Source organism: Mustela erminea, chromosome X, assembly GCF_009829155.1.
Source record: "Mustela erminea isolate mMusErm1 chromosome X, mMusErm1.Pri, whole genome shotgun sequence".
Taxonomy (NCBI): domain Eukaryota; kingdom Metazoa; phylum Chordata; class Mammalia; order Carnivora; family Mustelidae; genus Mustela; species Mustela erminea.
This window is the reverse complement of record NC_045635.1, coordinates 31,236,388-31,254,338: the sequence shown is the minus strand read 5'-3', so window position 1 is coordinate 31,254,338 and position 17,951 is coordinate 31,236,388. Positions and strand designations below refer to the sequence as shown.

The following is a 17,951-nucleotide window of genomic DNA, read 5'->3' as shown; positions in this document are numbered from 1 at the left end:
CAAGAGTTGGATGCTTAAATGACTGGGCCATCCAGGCACCCCAAAATAAAAATCTTTAAAAGAAAGAAAGAAGGAAAGGAAGGAAGGAAGGAAGGAAGAAAAGGGAAGGAAGGAAAAGAAAGGGAAGACTTATATGCTGTGCTGTATTTGATTCATCCCAAAAACTACAAAGCACTGACTTTGCAGTTGAATACTAATTATATAATTTGAAACAATCTACTTAACCGCTCTTAGCCTCAGTTTCACAGCTGGCTTTCCCCCCAGGCTTCAGTAGTTGAGTTGACTCAGAATATTTCAATAGTAGGTGCAAATTTTTATCTATGTTAAATGAAGAACTATATAACAAGTTTCTCAGGGATGTTAATGCTCCAGTAAATAGATATCACTAAATTTCTAAACAGAAAGTTCAAGTGCCAAAATTGACTGAGTTTTTTCCTGCCCATCAACCTCAGTACAGCTGGTTTTAAGTAGGTATCTGCTTATATGGTGTGACATCAGTGGTGCCAAAATGTCTTTGTACAAATCCATTTTTCCACCATGCTTATATAGATTTTAAAATGTCCATCTTTCCTTTGGATTTAAACCAGTGATGGCTTCAGAGGAAAGCATGTTGGTTAACTGATCTGAGTAATGCAATAAACAAACATATAATCTAGAAAGAGCTTTAGGGATCAAAGGCTGGTAAAAGTTAATAGCGTCAAACTTGCCATGTGAGAAACCTAAAACTAGCAGCAATTCTGGGATCCTAGTGAGTGCTTTTTCTTCATCCCCACTTGCCTAAACATCTGTTAAAGTCCAAATACTGTTTTTATGCACCAGTATAAATGGCCAAAGTCCTTTGGAGCATTGTTCTCTCCAAGCTCAGGAAGCTGCTCCCTAGAGGGAAGAAAATGCCATAGGACTGATGAATGTTAAGAATCCATAAAGTGATGGATTCCTTTAAGCTAGGGTATTAAGGAAAGGCAATCAATAGGAGCTAGCATTATAATTGAGGCTTGGAGAATGACTAGTGCATTTATAAGTAAACTTGGAGGTGGTTATAAATCCAGGGAAAGTGGATGACAAGAGCAAATTCTCAGAATAGGGAATTTTCCAAATTGACTCGGACACTGAGCCTTTGGGAAAGCTGGGGACTTGAGGCTGTAAAGGTATATTCATGTCAGTAATTTCTTGCATCATTCACTGAATAGTGGGGAGTCGTAGGAAATTTTCATGTGAAAGTATGACATAAAGATAGTTTTGGAAAAATACTATGGCAGTCTAAGATGAAAGAAAATATTTTAGGTTTATGAAATCAATTTGGTAGATATTTGCAGTAGTCTAGACATTAAGTGACAAAGTTATGAACTAGAGTGATAAGAATGGATATGGACAGATAGGGGCAGAGGCAAAAGAAAAATCGAAGCATATTTGGTAAGACTTGTATGCCAGGCCAGCATACAAACACTACTACTCCAATTACAAAGACTCTCAAAATAATTACTCAAACCCAGTTTGTTTTGCTTTTCCATAAGTTAAATAGTGCAAATGGCATTGACTGGGTTCAGGATATAAATATGAAGGCAAAAAATTCCTCAAGGTTTCCATAGTTTTCAAGGCTCCATCAGCTTAGAGGTCAATGCAACCCATTCTGCATGAGATCGGGTGTAGCCCATGGAAATGTGTATGTATGTATGTTCTGTTCTTTAAATTAATCATCCAGAGCTGGGGCCAGGTAAACATTCACATACAAAATCTTGCATCTCTTTGATTACCACAGAGACTAGGAAAGGAGGCCATCTACTCAGCATAAGGAGAAGAGATGAGGCTTGGGAATTAAAGTACTTGGAAAGATCTGAAGAGTCCTTTGGAAACTGCCATGTTAGGAAAACATGAAATTGATGAAAGTACAGCAAGGCAAGGGTAAAAAAGACAGTGAGAGCACACAAAATTTTAGGGCTAACCCATATGTGTGCTTTCCTTACCTTTTTGCAGGAATTATGAAAAATACATAGTAGGGGTAAGGGTAACCTAGGATAGATAACTTCCGAGAGTTGGGAAGTCAAATAAGTAAGAGAGTCAAGGGAATAACTGTCCATAAGCTCTATCCTAATTACCAAGGTGACTGTCAGACATTTTTAAGACATCACCTTAAATTTCCGAGGATAAAGGCAAGAGACAAGTAAAAGAAAAACTTGATTCTGGGATTGTATATTGTATTTATTTATTTTTTTTAAAGGTTTTATTTATTTATTTGACAGAGAGGAATCACAAGTAGATGGAGAGGCAGGTAGAGAGAGAGAGAGGGAAGCAGGCTCCCCACTGAGCAGAGAGCCCGATGCGGGACTCGATCCCAGGACCCCGAGATCATGACCTGAGCCGAAGGCAGCGGCTTAACCCACTGAGCCACCCAGGCGCCCCTGGATATTGTATTTAAAACATGATGATCGAGGGGCGCCTGGGTGGCTCAGTGGGTTAGGGCCTCTGCCTTCGGCTCAGGTCATGATCCCAGGGTCCTGGGATCGAGCCCTGCGTTGGGCTCTCTGCTCCGCGGGGAGCCTGCTTCCTCCTCTCTCTCTCTCTGCCTGCCTCTCTGCCTACTTGTGATTTCTCTCTCTGTGTCAAATAAATAAAAAATCTTTAAAAAAATATTAAAACATGATGATCAAGAAGTAAATAGATGATACAGAGAGACAAGTTCAAGTTATGAAGTTATGATGAATGACAGTAGAAGAATACTGGTCTGAAATTATCTCTGATATTCTATTCATGTCCTGTTTGCCTTCTTTTGAGTCTGGAGAAATAGACAACAGATCATTTTTTTGGAGATGACTGAAAAAATGTTAAAGGAAATAGCAGTTCAAGTTTAGGTAGGACGATATGGGTGAATTTGAAACCAGTGAGGGGGTAGAGTGGGTAGGATGGGCAGGAAGACATCAGAGAATTAAGAACTAGACTGGGTAAGAATGGTAGAACAAAAGATTGTTCAATGGGAAGGTCCATACACAGAAGGTGTAGAAAACTAGAGCAAAGAAGGAAGTGCAAAGATAGTAGACTTAATTCAAATATTATCAGTGAGCGGGAGGGAAATTTTAAAAAGACCTAAACATGGTATAAAGTTGGAGTTCTGCTTCACTCCATCATCCTTTGCCACTCTAACAGAACACACTGCAATGTCCACTGGCTTACTCCTTAGCTTCTGGTGTGCTTCCCATCAAATGGCACCACCACAGTAGTCATTAACATCTTTTTTTTTTAATTTTTTATTTTTTATAAACATATAATTTTATCCCCAGGGGTACAGGTCTGTGAATCGCCAGGTTTACACACTTCACAGCACTCACCAAAGCACATACCCTCCCCAATGTCCATAATCCCACCCCCTTCTCCCAAACCCCCTCCCCCCAGCAACCCTCAGTTTGTTTTGTGAGATTAAGAGTCACTTATGGTTTGTCTCCCTCCCAATCCCTCATTAACATCTTCTGAACTTAACATAACTGTTAAGAATTTTGTTTTACACAGTCCATTAAGAATTTATGAAAAAAAAGGGGTGCTTGGTGGCATAATCGGTGAAGCGTCTTATTCTTGATTTCAGCTTGGGTCATGATCTTAGGGTTGTGAGATTGAGCCGCTCTGCTCTTGGCACGGAGTCTGCTTGGATTCTCTTCTCCCTCTACCTCTGTCCCTCCTGTTTATGCTGTCTCTCTCAAATAAATAAAAAAGTCTTTTAAAAAAATTACATGAAAAAAATCTCCACAATCCCCCCCAACCTCCACCAAAACCCAGTTATGATAGAGTATTTGTCTTGGAAAACCTGAGTTAAGGTTTCATACCCATTCTGGGGACAAGATGTTTAAATTTTTCATCTCCAGTTTCCATATTCTAAAAGAGAATAGAAATATTCATCTCAAAAATTCGTTTATGGCTTCTATGAGGTAAAGTAACAACAGCGGCTGGCAGGAGTGTTTTATGAACACTACCTGAGTCTCACTTTAATGTGTCCTCATCTGGAATTCTGGCTTATTTGTTCTACTTGTAACCTATTGCTTTCCTTTTCTTTTACTTTATAACATTGAGGGGGGAGGATTCACAAGAGAGTATAATAAATCTAGTCTAAAGCTTTCAGCCACCATTTTCGCATGTAATCTGGGGATGTAATTTGATTAAATAATTTCAATTTTATTTTTTTTAAAGATATTATTTATTTAACAGAGAAAGCCACAGCAAGAGAGGGAACACAAGCAGGGGGAGTGGGAGAGGGAGAAGCAGGCTTCCTGCTGAGCAAGGAACCCAATGCAGGGCTCCATCCCAGGACCCTGGATCATGACCCAGGCTGAAGACAGATGCTTAACAACTGAACTACCTAGGAGTCCCTGTATTTCAATTTTAATCACCAAATGACAGCTCTGCAATTGAACTATTCTTTTTGTGAAGAGCACCAAGTCCCTCAGAATTAGCATGACTATTTTTAGACAAAACATAATGAACCTCAGTGTCCTGCTGTATACAAGGCAGCAAAGTCTGCTACTTATGAGAAGGAATATGAGAGGCACCGTGAACTGTGCATTGTTGATTAAGAATGTTTATGACAACCTTGAAAGAAGCTCCTGGGCCAGTAGCTGTTGAAATGAACAGAATAATTAAATAATTACACTTGATATGCTTTTCCTTTGTATAGCCTTTTTTGTATTCATCTCATTAGCATTTGTAAGGCTGTACATTTCAAGACATGCTAATAATCAAATAAAAGCTCTTTTGACATATTTGTGTAGAAAATTTCAGAAGGAATTTAGGGGAGTAAAGGCAAGTCAGGGTGTAGTGCAGAGTGAGGGCAGAATACCGTAAATGTTGCTGGTTACATAAGAGGCTTTGCCTGTCTCATTATTTTGAAAAATATTTGCAAAACATGATTATGATAGCTTTGCCCAGAGTTTTCCTTTACAGTTAAATTAATGTTGTCATTATGCTCTGGAAAAATTGAGCTAGTCAAGGAAAGACTAATTCCATTTTTATTGATATTACCATTGGAAGACTTGTACACATTTTTAAACACTAAGTATAATTGTTTTTTGAACAGCTGTTAACTAATATGACATAAGAAAACTAGACAATAAATTTTTGACAAATACATGAAAATCTCCCTATTCTCCTCAAAGATGTGTATCAGCGAGTGTGTGTATGTGTCTGCACGTACCAACAGTCTTTAAAAAAAATGTTGTGGTCATTTTCAATTGTTCGTAAGTATAAAACAGTTATTTACTGAGGTTCTATAATTATGAAAACCTTGATAAGCACAGTAGTTCTGAATAAGGCTGACCTTCAACCAACTAAGCTCTGCTTGTTATTATAATAGTTGCTTTTACTGTAGCATAACCCTTCCCACTCTAAGCACCACAGGCCCTCCCACAGAACCCTCTGGATCCCCCAGCAATCTGGTAACAACTAAGGAGTTAATACCTAGTGCATTAGGGGGCCTCAGAACCTTGCTCAGGCATCCTTTCAGATTGGTAAGAACTTTTATCTATGGGTCTGGGTGGCTCAGTTGGTTAAGTGTCTGCTTTCGGCTCAGGTCATGATCCTGGGGTCCTGGGATCGAGCTCTGTGTCACACTTCCTGCTGGGTAGGGAGTCTGCTTCTCCCCTCTACCCCTCCCCCGTCTGTGCTTTCTGTCTCTCATACTCTCTCTTGCGCTCTCTCTCAAATAGATAAATAAGATCTTATAAAAAATATTCTTATCTATACTTATTAATTATATTTAATATTATTACTGGGTAGAAAGATAGATATGATATGGCTCCTGCCTCCCAGAAATTCTTATCTGGTGGTGGAAATAGATATCCATAAATCATCTCAGCGCAAGGTACACTCTGATATATGGAAAATTTAAACAAAGTGCTGGGGAGCATGGTGGAAAGAGATTAATCACAGCAGTGTGGATCTGAGAGGTCTTAGGAGATATAAGGTTTTATTCAAACCTTGAAGGATGATCTGGGATTTATCAGCCAATATGGGTGCAGGAGGGCATTCCAGCAGGTGAAACAACCCTAATTTAAACACAGAAGAGACAATTTCTGTAAATAATGAATAGAGAGGAATGTTTGGAGGGTGTGTGGAAGGAATGTAGGATAACATACAGGCAGAATTTGTAGGGCAGAGATTTTGTTTAGCTTCTTATTGCAGTGGGAGCCTTTGAAGATTCAGGAGTCAAGAGGCATGAGTCAATAAATTTAGAAATCTGGAGGTAATATGTAAAACACATGGTCAGGGAGAGGTATAGCAGTTAAATCTGGGAGATCATCTAAAGGCTTTTTGTACCGATTTAGATCATGGAACAAAAATCTTTCCTGTAAAGGTTCAGAGAGTGAATGTTTTATGCCCGCAGGTCATCTGGTCTCTGTTACAGCTGCTGAACTCCCCTATTATATAGCACGAAAGCAGCCAGGGACAATACCTAAGTGAATGTGAGTGACTGTGTTCCACTGAAACTTTATTTACAAAAACAGTTGGCAAGCCAGTTTTGGCACACAGGCCTGTTGACTCCTGTTCTAGATCATCAGTTATTAATGTAAGTACCTTATTTTCAGTTTCCCATAAAGCAAACTCTGAGATAGGGATTTGAATGCATATAATTTATTCAGAAGCTGGTCTTAGGAAACACTCTGAAGTGGGCAAGTAGGACCCTGAAGAGTGAAAGCCAATATTAGAAACAGATTACTCCTGAAATCTGGACTACCTCACTAGGGGCATTATCAGAGACTATGTAGAATACCCCTCAGAATTGTCACTCTGTGGAGTCAAGAAGCTGGATATGTATTCACTATATCTCATGCTTCATTATCTGAGGGACTCTCTTGAGATATTATCCCCTAGATATTTCTGCCATAAACAGGCTACGTATGCTCCCATGACAAAGAATGTCTTCAAACAGAGAGATGCAGGAAAACAGTATGTATGGGAACCGTTGTGGAGAGCAGGTGGGCTAGGAATACTATGTGCTTCAGTGGGTATCACAGCGTATAGGTAAGTAAGGAAACTTTTTTTTTTTAAGATTTTATTTATTTGACAGAGAGAGAGAAATCACAAGTAGGCAGAGAGGCAGGCAGAGAGGCAGGCAGAGAGAGGGGAGAAAGCAGGTTCCCTGTGGAGCAGAGAGCCCGACGTGGGGCTGGATCCCAGGACCCTGGGATCATGACCTGAGCCGAAGGCAGAGGCTTTAACCCACTGAGCCACCCAGGTGCCCCAGTAAGGAAACTTTTTTAAGAGAAGGTGAAGGTGAAATGTGTTCCTTCACTGACCTCCAATCAAGATCCACATGTCTGTGGGAGGAACATTTATTTTAAAGCTGACTTGGTATAGAATAAAAGTAGAATGGGTACTCAAAATGAAAGTTAATGGTAGATGGAACTAGGTCTGTGAGGAACAGGAAGACAGTTTTAAAAGAAATAAAAGGTAAAATGGTCTGTCACAGGTTAGGTTCCAGAGAAAGCAGTTTTGAAGATGGGGTTTATCATGCAAGATGCTTATTAGAAACTGCTGTTGGTATCATCAAGTGTGGGGGGTGTGCAAAAAGGGTATGAAATAAAAGTGGGAAAGTTTCATGTTGAGCTGTGATACAATCCCAACAAAGGCCTCAGCCTCATGGGGAACACTAAAGCCGAGGTCACCCTCCAGAACTGCTCCAGTCAGGGCAAATGGGTCAGGTCTTTATAGTCCTGTGTTGATCAGTCACTGGAAGTTGGTTTGCTTTGGAAGGAGGCATGATATTGGAAGAAGCCATTTTCTTCAGCTGAGGGAAACCCGAGAGAAAGTTTATAGCCAAAAGGACCCCATAAGACCCCAGCAGCTGGGGGAATATTCCTGGTTGCTACTTGACAATTTCCACCACAGGTACATTTGATGATGATTGGATAGGGAAAGATGAGGGAGAAAAAAGAGCCAAATATGGTAATGGTGCTGAAAGACCCTAAGGAAGGTGACACCATTAACTTAAAGAGGGAAAAAAAATTCAGAGGATTAAATCCCCTCTGAATAAAATATTCAGAGGTCAAAATTACTTTTTCTTTAACAACACATTTCAGGAAATGAAAATATATTAAATAAGTTGTCCTCAACATGAAAATATGAAAGCTAATTTCACAAATACCACATTATCTCAATGAGAGAAAGAGAAGCAAATCAAAGCAAGCAAGCAAACACTGTGTGTGAAGTTCATTTTTCTTAAGGCCATGGCAGATACGATGTTAATGATATCACACTTTAAGACAGGATAAAAGTTAAGATTCTCTTGAATAAAGATAAATAAAGTGACCTCACTGGTGTGGATATGAATTGTAATTTGAAAAGCTTATTTTCCTATCCATTATTACATAATTGATACAGAACAAACTGTAGAAATGTAGTACTATGGCCCGTTACTCACTTGAAGTAGTGAAATACGCAAGTAGATTTCCATTTTTGTCAGGAAGAAGTTTGTTTTGCACAAGACAGAAATTTAAGTGAATATGATTGGGCCTAAGTGGTTAACTTGTGCTTTAGTAACAGCAATCCTTAAATTTATTTTGATTGCAATGACATAATATGATTCATAAACGTAATTTAAAGATGGTTATAAAAGATGCATGTTCATAAGATAGAGAGAGCTCACTCCTAATGCAGTATTATGAAAATTAACCAGCTAGAGGTTGTACAATGTGGTATAACCAGTACATCATTTTTCTGATAATTTTCTCTGGTTATTCTTTAATATTCTAGTAGATCATAAGTCTGAGATGTGTGTCTCTGGCATGACACTTCTGAATTTCTTATGAGGATGTTACTCCTATCAGCTCGATGCCCTCAGCTTGTGAGTATCAGGGCAATAATATACGTTAGAAAGGAAAATTCTTATAACAATAAGCAGGTAAGTGCTTAAACTTATAGGGCCACCTTCAGGACCGCATTTCTGTGTTATCAGTTCCCTACTTCTGGAACCTGCTGTGTACAGTGTAGCTGTTTTGAGCCTATTTTTTGGACACAGATCCCTTTCGCAGTCTAAAAAATACAGACTCAGAATACTGTTTGTATATAAACACAAATGTATAAATAGCAAAGGAAAACAATAATTTGGAAACAGTGCTATCAAAATAAAAATGAAATGCATTTGTGGTATAGTATATGTCCGCCTTAACACAATGAACAACATGATATAGAGAGTGGTCCCATAATTTTTATCATTTCAAGATGTGTGATGTAACTGTTACGTGATTTCAGAATACCCAGAATGTTTACTGGTGACCTAGTCATAGATACTTCTTCCTTGTTAGGTTGCCCACATTCATACTTGAAGAAAATGATACGTTTCAGTGAGATGTTAGTGAAAAGATAAATGTTATTTTTTTCCTTTCAAATCCTCTGAATCCTATACCTGGGCACCTCAGGGGTGCAGACTGTGAATGTTGGGTTGGAAAGCAATGGCAGACCCTGCTGTACTACCTTCTGCTAGGGCCACATCTCATGGTGGATTTGGTGTTGACAAGTCAGTCTAGTGGTCCCTCTGCACCATCGATTTCAAATCCTCCCCTTGAGGGCATTCCTTTGATGTAAATGAGGCTAGATGGTGAAGGAATGTAAATTTTAGAACAAGATGTTTAAACTTGAATCCATAGACATTTTTCAGCCTCCAATTCTCTTCTTATAATATGCCAGTGTGATCCAAGCAGGGGTTTATCCTTAAAACTCCCTTAGTGGTAAACAAGATGGCTTGCAACAGAGGCCAGGGTTGAGTAAACACAAGGAGGAAATATGAGTTATCACTGGCTCTGTCCTGATCTTAAGAATGAAGAATGAATTAAGAGGCAGTGTGATGAATTACCAGGACTTGATTAATGTGGAATTTGGATAAAGTGTCAAAACTCTCACTGATAATATTTCCTGGCGAGGTAAATAGGAAAGTTGTTGTAATACAAACAAAAGCAAAGAAATGAGAAGTTTAGATATGCCTGAGGAAGACATGTTATTTCTTTGATTTAGTGGTTGAAGCAATGACCTTGCCCAGGTCATGATCCCAGAGTCCTGGGATTGAGTTCCTCACTGGGGTCCCCACTAAGTGGGAGTCTGCTTCTCTCTCTGGACACTTGTTCATTTTGATCTGAAGGTGGGAGATTGAGCTGGAGATCTAGGCTGGGAATGATATGTAACAAGATGCTATATGGAGTTATGAGTATGGTGAGATACTGATGTGCAGTATCAGAGAAGAGCAGAGAGGTAAAACAAACCTTTGGAGGAATGCTACATGGAGGAGGAGTAGAGAATTTGTGAAAGAAGACCCCTAAACACAGAGGACAAAGTACTAGTATAGTGTTTCATAAGGTAAGCAGTTATAAGATGAACAAGTCTGGGGCAGAATGTACAGCATGGCGACTAGAGTTAACAATACTGTTTGACATATGTGGAGGTTACTAGAGAGTAAATCTCAAAGATATTTTTCCTTTTCAAGATTTTATTTATTTGAGAGAGAAAGAGCATAAGCAGGGAGAGGGCCAGAGAGAGAAGCAGACTCCCACTTAGCAGGGACCCCAATGAGGAACTCAATCCCAGGACCCTGGGATCATGACCTGGGCCCAAGGCAGACGCTTAACTGACTCAGCCACCCAGGGGCCCAACCTCAAAGATTCTTACCACAAAAATAAATAATAATAATTATGGGAGGAGATTGATGTATTAACTAACCTTGTTGTGGCGATTGTTCTGCAATATACACATCAAATCATCATGTTGTGCACCTCAAACTTATACAGTGTTATTTGTCAATGATGTCTCAATAAAGCTGGAAAAAAAGAGAAAGAATTTGCCAAAATGTCTTCCAAAGTGACTGTAACATTCGCTGTTCCACCAGCTGAATGAGAGCTCCCATTGCTCCACATCCTTGTCAGTATTTTGGTGGTGTCAGTGTTTCAAATTTGGGCCATTCTAATATGTATATAGTGACTCTCTCGCTGTTGTTTTGAGTTTTACATTTTGGTCTGTGATCCATTTTGAGTTCATGTTTGTGAAGAGTGTTAAGTTCTGTGTCTAGATTCATTTTTCCCATGTGGATTTCCAGTTGTTGGCACACTTTTTTTTGAAAAGACTATCTTTGTTGCATTATATTTCCTTTGCTCCTTTGTCAGAGATCAGTTGATACTCATGTGGGTCTGTTTCCAAGCTCTACATTCTGTCTGATCCACCTATTTATCTTTTCTTTCACCAAAGCCACACTGTCTTAATTACTATAGCTTGATAGTAAGTCTTGAAGTTGGGTAGTGTCAGTCGTTCAAATTTGTTCTACTCCTTCAATAGTGTATTGGCTATTCTGTATCTTTCACTATTTTTTTTCTTTTTTTAAGTAAGCTCTAGGCTCAACTTGAACTTGAACTCATTACCCCAAGATCAAGAGTTGCATGTTCAACCACTGAGCCAGCCAGGCATCCCTCTTTTGCTTTTCTGCATAAAGTGGAATCAGTTCATCGATATCCACAAAATAACTTGATTGAGTTTGATTGGGATTATACTGAATCTGTAGATTATTTGGAAAAATTATGCTGTTGAAAATTTAATATGTTGACCTTGGCCACAGCACGGTTGGAGTCGAGGATCAAACCAGGCCCTGACTTGTGTCTCCTTCAAAGTCCAGACACCTTGACAAGGTTAAGGACGGGAAAGTTGAGTGCACTGAGAAAGGGTCTGTGCTATGTGTCATGCGCTCGCCTACGTGACTTCCCACACACTCTCCCTACAGTAGGGAACAATGTGGCCAGGGTCCTGAATTCTTAGTTAGTCCTTGATGTGCCTGTACCTCCCATAACCCACTCCCTGGTTGATTGTCTTGCTAATGGCTTTAGCAGAAACTACCTGGCATCACGAGGTTTGCTTGTAGTTAATGTAAACTTGTTATAGGAACTTGCAGTCATCTGACTAGCTCCTCCTATTCTGGTCTGCCTTATAAATGATTGTAAGATGTGGAATAAAATTGGCACTGTTGGACATCATCCTCAGTGTCCCTCCTGCCCCCATCTCTTTGTCTCTTAATTTCTTTTCACCATCCTCTTAGCCCTTACGGTTTCCCTGGTCGATTCATTGCACTGGCTGCGACACTACCCCTGAAGGGAGCCCGATATGGGGCTCCAACCCAGGGTTCTGGTATCGTGACCTGAGTTGAAGGGAGACACTTAACCAACTGAGCCACCTAGGGGCCCCTACCCTGAACATCCTTAATAACAGTAGTCTGAAATTCAATCCTATTATTCATGACCTTTGATAGAAACAGTCAGTTAAGCTTGTAGCTCCAGAAAATAAGTAACAATGATCTATTTTAACATAATCAACAAATACCTTCTATTTTTGTTCAATAGGAGCTATAAGTGGTTTTTTACTTGCTGAAAAGTGATTGTATTCATTTAGTTCTCGCAAGTGTGAATTATAGCTACAACACATTTCTGAAAATTTGCAATTCAGAAGTTAGCACACTGGAAAGAGATCTATTATGACATTGGCACAAGAAAGCCTCATCCAAACAATTGCAAACAAGCTTTTATTCAGCTTTGGTAAAGACTTGACATCAGAAAACTTCTGTTTAATGTCTAAATAAAATGTTTAATGTGAGCACAATAAAGTTGTTCTTATGTTAGGCCTACATTAAAGCAAGATGGAAATAGTTTTTATAGTCAACATTCTGCCATTCTCTGAAATGATACACTTTCCAGAAAGATATTTATTACCAGTTGCCATCTTTAAAATGACAAATTCAGTTCAAAATTTGATTTCTAATACTATGTGTAATGAGAAATGCCACTTGCCCTGTACATTTTTAAAAAGTGATGCCGAACAAAAGTACTACCATTTGATTTTGTATTTTCATTTAACTTTCGGAAGGATATTTATGTTACCCACCACATTGTAATGGCAAAATGGCATGCCTCATACTTTGCAATTTTCTATTTAACTACTATTGCAAAAAGAACATATTCAGAAGCCAAACAATTTGGTTTTCAATGCTTCCTTAAAGTATCCCTTTGAAAACATTTCAAGGTAAAGCAAAGTTATGTATTTCACTTGATTTTTAGCATTATCCTTGTTCTTAAGACAATATCCTATAATCATAATAGTTGACCTGAGAAAAACATTTTTTAAAATGATTTCATTTGCTTATTTATTTTAGAGATAGAGCAAGAGAGAGCATGAGTGGGAGGAGAAGCACAGGGAGAGGGACAAGCAGACTCACCACTGAGCAGGGAAACAGAGGCAGGGCTCAATCCCACCACCTTGGGATCATGCATGACCTGAGCCAAAATCAAGAGTTGGAAGCTCAACTGACTGAGCTATCTAGGTGCCCCTGGGAAAAACATTTTTTTTTTAAACATAAAGCTTTTATAACAAGCTTATTCCATTTTAAATTCTATAAAATATATTTTAAATATTATTTTCTAACATTTTAATAAATGGAGAAATCCTTTCCTTTCTTTTTAAAGGTTTATTTACTTATTTTGGAGAGAAAGAGAGAGAGAAGTGGGGATGGCGGGGAGGGACAGGCGGTGCAGGGAGAGAATCCTGAAGCAGACTCCCAGCTGAGCATAACCTAGATGGGGGCTTGAATCCAGAACCCTGAGGTCATGACCTGAGCCAAAATCAAGAGTCTGCTGCTTAGCCGACTGAGCCCCCAGGCACCCCCTTCTCTTTCTTTTTAATGAGACATCTTTGAGATTTCTCTTCCTTCTTGAATATAAGCCAAACTACATGTTACATACTGAGCAACCCATCCTTTCATTTTTGTCAGTTAAATGATGTGCAGCTATTTCAGGGCTTCCAACAATATTGTAATAACTGAGAATCACTTTACATAAGCACTAGTTTTAGTTTATTTTCTGTATCATAAGAATATGTAATATTTTCTCAAAAATGATTTTTTAAAAATCAAAGCTCATCATCAAAATATGATTGATTCCTATAATCTCATGTTATGTGAGAAACAGACTCTGAATCTCCTACCTACCACTTCTTGTCTCTGAGATCTGGGTCAGGTTACTCTACCCCTCCCATCCTCAATTTCCTCACCCTTGGAATGATAATATAAATAGTCCCTACATAATCGGCTGTTGGGCCATCAGTGGTTGATAGTGCGTGAAGCTCCTAACATAGAACATGCAGAGGTACTAAATAAATATTAGGTCTCCCCATTATGCTATGCAATTGGATAAATGTGACTTCAGGTCTCAATTATATTATTGTCCAGTTGTGTAACCTTGAGTTATTTATTTAACCTCACTGAATATCTGGTTTCTTATTTGCAAGATAGATAATATTTAACTTTTTGGGATAGGCATGGGCAGTAAATAAGAATAAATGAAATGTGCTTAATGTGCTTATCTAATAGGGGCTCAATTAATATTTGTCACTCTTATTTAATATGCTAACTCCCATCTCCACCCTATCTCTGACCCTCATATTTTGGAAAAACTTTGTATTTCTGTGCCATACTGTCTCTCTTCAATGTTGAAAGAAACCTAGTGATGCTCTTTTGTGGGTATTGCGGCATGGCAACAAGAACAGCTGAGTTTCCCCTGACACCCTCTGTTAGACTGTTTGGGAAGTCCTGCACTGGAACCAGTGCAAGTGCCAGAAGTTTTTGGAGACAGTGGAGCTGCAGGTTGGTCCCTCAGAAGGATCAACTTTTCTCAGGCACTGTCAGGCTTAAGTCCTGGCCCCAAGTTGTCTATATGTGTTTTGGGGGACCAGCAGCACTGTGATGAGGGCAAGGCTGTGGATAGTCCCCACATGGACATCAAAGGCTGAAGAAACTCACCAAGAATAAAAAATTAGTCAAGAAGCTGTGATGCCATTTTTGGCTTCAGAATCTCCGATCAAGCAGATCCCATGAATCGTGGGCCCAGGCCTGAATAAGGCTGGCAATTTCCCTTCCTTGCTGACCCACAATGAGAACATAGTGGCCAAAGTGGATGAAGTGAAGTCCATGATCAAATTCCAGATGAGGAAGGTGCTGTGTCTGGCAGTGGCCATTGGCCACATAAAGATGATAGGTGATGAGCTTGTGTACATCCACTTAGCTGTCAATTTTCTGGTGTCATTTCTCAAGAAGAATTGGAAAAATGGCTGGGCTTTATACATTAAGAGCACCAGGGGCAAGGCCCAGGGCCTGTGCTAAGACACAGCTTAATAAATTGTAGTGCTGGGGTGCCTGGGTGGCTCAGATGACTGGGCGTCTGCCTTTGACTAAGGTCATGATCTCCAGGTCCTAGGATCCAGCACCATTTGGAGCTCCCCACTCAGCAGGGAGTCTGCTTCTCCCTCTCCCTCTGCCTCTTCCCCTGCTTGTGCTCTCTCTGTCTCTCTCTCAAATGAATAAATAAAATCTTAAAAAAAAAAATCCTAGTGCTACCATTAGAAAAAGAGAAAGAAAAGAAAGAAAGAGGAAGCGAGGGAGGGAGGAAGAGAGAAAGAAGGAAAACTAGGTTTCTTTGTGACCATAGAATCACAGAAAATGCTAAGGTATTATCTAATGTAAGCTTTTTGCTTTTTCTGTCTTCTCTTTCTTCTCACTGTTCTCTTCTTAGTTTGGCAGGCAAATGCCTAAAAATTATAGCCAGATGGTTATACATCCCTTTTTTGAGAACTCTCTAACATGATATGCGTATATGGTGGATTTTGGACTCTGTCTTCCACCGTCTTCTAGTTTGTCTCACTGAGAAAGCCAGGAAGCACAGTGTAAGTTTGTCTGAGATGGCATTTGTATTTTGTTGTCCTGTTCCAATCACCAGTGTGCTCTGCTGCATAGATGTAGAAGCATAAAAACCAATCAGGTGTCACTGGTTTTTTCTTTCTCTTTGTTTTTCAAGATTTTATTTATTTATTTGACAGAGAGAAAGAGTGAGAGAGCGCAAGCAGGGGGAGCAGCAGAGGGAGAGGCAGAAACAAGTTCCCCGCTGAGCAGAGGGCCCGACTTGGGGCTTGAACACAGGACCCTCGGATGATCACCTGATCCAAAGTCAGATACTTAATTGACTGAGCCACCATGTGCCCTGGCCCCAGGTTTTTCAGTTTCTCAAATGGTTGCTACAAACCATTTCATTGCTCTTTTAGAGGAGAGGAATTAATTGCAAAATCAGGGCTTTGAGGTACTTAGAGAAAGGAGAGTAGTTTTGCTTGGGTCTTGTCATGGTCCTTTGGACTCTCCTCTTTGCTTTTGCTTTTTCCGTCTCCGCTTCCCCAGGTGGCTCTGATGGTTCATGATAACTCCAGCCACCTTCATGATATTACCCTCCAAGGCTGGTGACTGATTGACCTTTTCTTCCTGCTCTCATCGTTCAAATCAAGAGAATTTCATTTTTTAAAAAAGATTTTATTTATTCATTTGAGAGAGAGGGACAGGGAGAGCACAAGAAGGGGGAGAGGAAGAGGGAAAGGGAGAAGCAGATTATCCACTGAGCCGGGAGCACAAAGTGGGGCTCAATCCCAGGACTCTTGACATCATGACCTGAGCTGAAGGTAGATTCTTAACCATCTGAGCCACCCAGATACACCAAGATATGTTCTAATTGTAGCCCCAGATGATGGGCTAGATAAATTCATTCATGTTAGTGAATCAGTGAGTAATGATGTATTCTGTATTTTCTGTTTTTGCATAAGACAATCTGTCCTTTACCTACTCAGGCAGCATTGGCCTCCAGACCAATACCTGACATACAACAGCAGGAATCCTGTCAGTAGTGAGTGGAGGAAGAAATACCCTTCAAAAACCAAATTGTTTCTAAATATTAAAAGATGTATTCAGGGGCACCTGGGTGGCTCAGTGGGTTAAGCCGCTGCCTTCGGCTCAGGTCACGATCTCAGGATCCTGGGATCGAGTCCTGCATCGGGCTCTGTGCTCAGCAAGGGCCTGCTTCCCTTCCTCTCTCTCTGCCTGCCTCTCTGCCTACTTGTGATCTCTCTCTGTCAAACAAATAAATAAAATCTTTAAAAAAAATGTATTCAGTGATATAATAATAGGAGTGCAATTAAACATGAACACTATCAAGGAAGATATACCAACTGAAGGAAAGCATAAATTTGACAACTGTATCTACCTTGTCAGGCCGAGGAAAAGATGCTCTTGCAACTCCACCGTTTACCATTAAGTCCACACTTAATTGGCACAACATTAATTTGCATTCTTGATTATGTGTTAGAGACTTAGTTCTTCCTGGCAGTGCAAGACAGGCTGTAGATGCTCTACTGAATATAAATTCAGGTCGCTTTAGGAAGAAGGCTCTAGTGGCTGATGAAACCACTCTTGACATTTTGTTTAAAGTCTTTGTATCTGAATTTTGAACAACCAGAATATATTTTGCATTTATATTGAGAAGATAAAATTCGTTGTGTGTATGCATGCATGTGTGCATGTGTGTGTGTCTGTGTGTCTGTGTGTCTGTGTGTGTGTCCTATTTGGGCAATCAGAAAGAATTTGTGCATGTTGTCAGTGGTTACTTATATTCAGATGAAAAGGTGATTTGACAAGCTTTTCTCATGTAAGGCATTTATGTAAGAATCTCAGATAGAGGAGTTTATCATAAGCTATTTATTTATACATCATGCATTTTTTTAGAAACTCGATTTCAAGTTCAAAGCACCCTTCACAACTGCTTTCCTAATATGTGAGTAATTAAACTAACCTATTGGAATTAGTAGGATGAGAAGATTCTTGAGCAATTCTGAAACTTTAAAACTAGAGGCTTTATATGAAAGCTTAGAAATCCACTATCACAGTGCAATGGATCCAAATAGATGAGTACAATTGCATTCGACACTTGTGAAACATACTTGATGTGTTAGTCACGGTTCTCTAGAGAAGAAGAATCAATAAGATATATGTAGATTTATAGAAAGAAATTTATGTATTTTTATTTTTTTATTTTTTAAAAAGATTTTATTTATATATTTGACAGAGAGAGAGAGAGAAACAGGGA

At 39.5% G+C, this 17,951-nt stretch overlaps 1 pseudogene; it reads left to right on the top strand.

The window, feature by feature from the left end:
* Positions 1–7,433: 7,433 nt before the first annotated feature.
* LOC116582223 lies at positions 7,434–15,154 on the top strand (annotated as a pseudogene).
* Positions 15,155–17,951: the final 2,797 nt, after the last annotated feature.